This window comes from Leuresthes tenuis, unplaced genomic scaffold (genome assembly GCF_036924035.1).
Source record: "Leuresthes tenuis unplaced genomic scaffold, fLeuTen1.0.hap1 SCAF_12, whole genome shotgun sequence".
Taxonomy (NCBI): domain Eukaryota; kingdom Metazoa; phylum Chordata; class Actinopteri; order Atheriniformes; family Atherinopsidae; genus Leuresthes; species Leuresthes tenuis.
Window position 1 is genome coordinate 30,322,005 of NW_027325366.1, and position 6,058 is coordinate 30,328,062.

Below are 6,058 nucleotides of genomic sequence, written 5' to 3' on the forward strand. Positions count from 1 at the left end.
GTCAGGCAACCCTAAATTTAACCTAATCCAAGCCCTCCCCCACCTCCTCTTGCCAGAGCCAGAGCCATGGTTACAATTCTCTGTGTCTGTGTGCATCTGCAGTTGTTGTCCATCAAATGTAACCCAAACAGCGTCATCCTTAGCATGGAAGAAGCTGTGACTAAATATACAGTAAAGGAGGATCTCTGGATTGATTTGGTGCATCCTGCATGAGTAAGACATGCGTACATCAACAGTGGAGCTCCAGGAGAAAGACAGAATTCCCTTGTTGCACTTTAGCCCCCTTCTAAGCAGCTCCCACCCGGCTCTTGCTCTTCCCTCAGCCGGTTGTACGCCATGTGTTGAGGCACACAACCTGAGAAATGCAGTTGTCATCCATTCCTGTCCTCTTGTCCTCCCTGCAGCTGTACACTGCACCTACACACATGCGCACCGCAGCTCTTCCCTCCCTGGCGCTGTTGTTTTATCATTAAATGCCGACATTAGTTCATATCATGTGATTCGAAGAGGATTCATTGCACATTAGAGGCCCTAATCGCCACCTATAGTCTACCCCCCGGCCCTCGCCCACATGACCCTGCTGAGCGCAGCGCTTCCTTTATGCACCCTGAAAGAGCTGGGGATTGAGCCCAAACAAAAAAACCCACGAGGGTGAAAAAATGTTTTTACACCCACCCCGCTCCCTCGCAGGCCTGGCTGTGTGGGCGCACAGGGCCGTTTTAGCTTTAGATCAATGGGACAAGTTACTGGAGTCTGGCCAACTCTGACAGATAGCACAGAAAGAAAAAGCTGGCCTCTTCAAAAAATTGGGTTTTGTCACTGTGTTTTGTACCTCGACACGTCCAGCTCCCCAAAAAAATGTGAGGTGAAATGAGGGAACGCTTTTTCCTCAAAGCTGCCGAAAGATTAGAGTTTTCATGCATTTCCTCCTCTGCTTGGATGGTGTAAGGGCGAGGCAGGGGGTGGGGTGTGCACAGGCTTTTGGGAGGGTCGCCTTACGTCAGCCGCTGCAGACGAAGCTCTTGCTGGACGTGGGTCCTGACACAGAAGCTTTTCAAAGCAGCGGCTCATCACGCAGTTAATGACGGGTGTTATAGTTTAGAAACTTGTGTGATGGAGATTATGGAGGAGCTGAAAAACCAGGAGTTCAGGAAAATGCTGCTGTTCCCCAGGAAGAGGTTCACAGTGATAGCATAGCGCCTCCCAGTGGGAGAACTGGACAGTGCTTTCTGACCCTTGGACACAAAAACAGACGCAACCTTGTGCCAAACCTCTTCTACGTCTATCCTCATAATAGAGTAAAGCTGATATTCAACAATCCCAAGAAAGAAAGAGTGGGGAGAGTTTGGAAAAACATGCCTGAAGGTGTGCAACAGTACGGTTGATCAATGTGTTTTTAAATTGTTCTCAAATTCTCTGTTAGGGGCTGCAGGCGGGCCGGTCCCGTACCTGTACCCTCTTCTTCCGCAGCCGTGCCTTTTCATGTGTGTAGAATATGGTTTCATGTTGTCTTGTGGGAAAATACATGGAGGTACCTGGAATGTGGTCCTCCCGGCAGTATGTGTTCCTGTAAAACTTCAGCACACACTTCTGTGCTAATGCTGCCATCACAGTGAGTAAATCCTCACTGATACAACCCCACACCATCACAGAGCCTGGGTTTTGGACTTGTTGCTGATGGCAATGTGGATGGTTTCCATCTCTGGTTCAGAGCCAACATTGCTGATTGGTAATAATACTGATTGGTCTGACCACAATACACACTTCTACTGTCTGATGGTCCGTTCCAGATGCCTTCAGAGAAGTTGGCGCCCACTCATGACAAGGTTTACACAAGGCTTACCTTTTGTAAACCTTGTACATTTGTGAATGTACTGCAGTGCTTTCCAAAGGTCCCCCACAGTAATCCCTTGTCCATGTGGTTCTATCAGTTGTTGATAAATGGCGGCTCTTGATGCAGAGATCACAAGTGTCCAGCTTAGGCTTGCTCCCTTGTCCTTTACACGCTGGAATTCCCTCAGACTGTTTGAGCAGCTGACTGATATTCTGAACTGTGAGGGGAGAAATATGCAAATCCCTTTCAATCTTTATTTGAAGAACATTGACAGTTCAATGATTGTCTCCCACATTTGTTAACAAACCGGAGATCCTCTACCCATCCTTACCCCTCAAAGTTCCAGCCTTTCGTGGTCGTGTCCGCCCCCTTAGCAGCTTTTTTTGGAATATAATTTAGGCCTGTATGTCACTAAATTAAATTAAGCTAACGAAAACAAACATGAACTCTTTTGGGTGCATACAGACTGCAAAGAAAAAAGGATCTGTTTACAGTCACTTTGATGCCCAGCACCCATTTCCTGCTCTTGGTCAGGCCAGCACCAGTTCTACCTCTGGTTCACCACACAGTTTTCTTGCTCCTGCAGTGGTCAGCGTGGACTTCTTCTTGGTAGAGGCCAGTTGACGCGGTTTGTGAACTTGTGCCTGACGAAGTTAGAGGGGATCAATGACATCTCGTCACCTATCTCTCAGTCATACGCTTCTCATGCCTTTCACATTCAGCCTACTCTATGCTTGTCCATCCATTTTCATCTGCTTATCCGAGGTCGGGTCGCGGAGGCAACAGGTCTAGGAGAAGAACCCAGACATCCCTCTCCCCAGCAACACTCTCCAGCTCCACCTGTGGGATCCCGAGGCTCGCTGGCGAGCACCTGGTGGCCGAGCCTTAGCTCCTGGGTCTCGGTTAGGCTTAGCCCGAAGAAGAATCAGGAAGTCACCTCCACGTGGGCCACCACTCGCAGGGAAGAAATTTGAGGTAGGGTGCATTGTGAGCTGGGCAGGAGGCGAACACGTGCCAATTCCCAGCGTTGCAAATTCCATGATTGTTCCAGAGATATTTTGATGGCCTAATGTATGACTCTTCAGTTTCAAATAATTTATCCTAGTTAACTAGCTTCAGACTTTAGTGAGCCCTGGCCTGTGGCGCCTGCTCATCAGCTCGGCTTTCCAGCCCCCTGTGTGTCCCGCTTTCCATCCAGGGCTCCTGGGTCCTGCTTAATCTCCCCTGAGGTGTCGCTGCTGTGGGCCCGAGCTCGGTTTCTTTGTCCGGCTCTCTGTGAAATCCTACCTTCAGCACATGCATTCATCAGACGCCTCCAGTCGCCATCTTATTGGTTCTCGGCCCCCAAGTACTTTTACCTTGTATTTAGCTGCCATGTTGACTGCCTGATTGTCTTAAAGACTTGATCTCTGGGTCCTCCATCCATTTCAGTTATCCTCATCTGCGTCTGCTCTGCTTTAAGCATTTGTGTAGCGAATCAGAGAATCCACAAATTACCAGTTTTAACATATAGGAGATGAAGTTCCTCAAGTTTCTTACATTTATATGGTTGTAATTGAATATGAATATTACACATTTTGTCTTACTACTTACTTTTAAATTAAAAAGAAAGTATTGATATTAATGGTAATACCGATGAGCCAAGCTTTGATAGTATGGAACAAAATTAAATTTGGTCTTTTGTTTAGTCCTTATTAGATTACTTATTGTGATTCACAAAGGATTTTAGTGATATTCAAACATTAATAAGCAGAACCTCTGCTCTGAAGCATCTATACGCCAATTAGCAAAACCCAAACCCAAACCCAAGCCCAAGCATGTACACAGACTCATAAATATCTCATAATATAAATATCTCCAGCAAGAAGAAGAGTCCCGGAGAAGAGTCAACAGAAACAGAAAAGCTGTATTAAAGACCAAACACCTGCCAAGTACCTTAAAAAACTGCACAGAGAATGTCAGGCCTCTTCAAACTGGTGGAGTGGTTACATCCCGTGACCCGGGGCCTCGCCTCCCGGGCTGCCGCACTGACCCTCGGGTGTTGACAGGCCACACCTCCCCCCGCTCTGCTGTCAGTCATCTTCCAGATAACACACCCGCCTCGGTGTCATGTCCGCCTGGCACCTTGTAAAAATGGGACACGATAGCGGAGAAGGTCAAAACACAATGAAGAGGCCCTCACTTTGTGCTGCCTGTTGGGCACAAACCACATCTCCATATTTATATTCATAGGTGTCGAGCTCAACCAAGAGATCCCACCCCAAAAGGGGGAAACTGTTGCTGTTTTAGGTCCAATTAGAATTTCTTTCATATTTACTGACTTAAATTAAGGGTTCAACAACCAGCCACTTTACTGAGGCATAAATGCGCTTTTGGAAAGTTTATTTCTTAGGATTTTGTCAGATGTAGGCACCCAAAAATGAGCGAAAAGACATTTAAAATTTAAAAATTAAATATTCCAGCTAACATTTGGTCTTTTGCTTCTTGCCAACTTTTGTGTCTTTCAAGGCAACAGGCTGTTGAACTCAGAAGTAACTCATTTAAAATTTTTATAAACAGAGGCCGGACAAATAGCAAAAATATTAAAGATTAATTCACAGAAAAAGCACGATTCACTGTGGAAATGATGTCAACTATTTTAGATTCATAAAGCTGGAAGATGTGTCAGAAACGATGCTCACGCATGGAATACTTTACAGCAAAATGTGACTTTTATATGAAATCCATTCTTTAAAAAACAGGTTATCTTAAAAATCTCTCATTTGTCAAAGGAATTTCATGGTTAATATATACAATTCAGGATTTATACATCAGAATTGTCTAAAACCATTTATATAATTCATTATAATTCTTCAAAATTATTAAATTTTAAATTAAATTAAGTTTTATTCGTATCGCGCCAAATCACAACAAATCTAAAGGAGCTCCAATTTGAGTTAATTATAATGTAATCAAGTGAAATTCAGTAAAATCCAAGTAAGTCCTAATCATACAATGCCAATAAATAAAAAGAAGAAGAAGAAAGATCCTGACGGTGGATTTTCATCAATTTCTCTAATTTCAGCCCTCTGAGCTGTCCGGTTTCTGCCATATTAAACCAACATTACTTAAGCTTTAAAATAGCAAAGATACCCTCAAAAAAACAGAAAAACAGCGGATTTCTAACTCCAATTTTTTAATTGTACCAGAATCACAGTAAAATATGGACTGTTCACACCATCGTGATGCATCCTCCATACGTAAAATGATAGATGCTTAAGATTTTTAGTTGTTTTTTAATCCTTAAACTTGCTCAAAACTTTGGGGGGAAAATGTGATCCACTCCCGCTGTAAAAGTGGAATTCGATCATTATCAAAACATGCATACAAGCAGTATGAGTTATGTTCTTTATTTAGAAGAAAACCCTTTAAAACAGTCGAGTCAGGTGCAATAGTCTGGGTAACAACTACGGCCTCCTCTGGTTCTGGTGCCGTAAAATGTCCCTCAGAACACAAACGGATTAAATAGATTCTGTTCAAAAAGCAGCTGTGGGAAGGTTTAGTTTGAAAATATTTAATACAGGCTTTTTATAAGGAAAATCATCAAGTTTCTTTTGAATTTTAATTAAATAGTTTAAGAATGTATTCATTGTATTTGCCATCAAAATATGAAATCCAGAGAAATAAAAGATCTTTGTGGTTTGCTGCGATTAAAGATGGTCGTACAGCCACTCTGGTTCTGTTCCTGCAGTCTTTGTTTCATTTATAGTCCAGAGAGAGAAACTGCAACGACACCCAAATCAGAGCCAAATATCCACGATAAACCGCCTCAGGAAAGTCTCGGAGGCTTCTGAGCTTCCCTCAGATGCATCGCACCCTGAAAAATTCAAGATTTGGTACATTTTGAAACAACTCGTCTGAAACAGAGCAAACAAAGTGTCGTCTGAAAAGAGACGGTCGAACTCTAAATGAAGTTTTGCTCAGTTTAAGGTTTCGTTTGTGACTTTTAGAGTGAGAAAATAAAACTTTTGAGTTTTTGTCAGAAGGCAAAGCGTCATCAGCTGTTGCTTCAACTCGTTTTAACATTTATGTGATAAGAAATAGTTGTGAAAGACATTTGCATCATTTAAGTTTATGGGTCATTTCAGACTTCAGCTGAGGCCAAATTCCCCAAAGTTAAACTGGGAGATATTTATCCAGGTGGTTTTTAAAGCTAAACTCATGGTATTGAGACATTAACCCTAA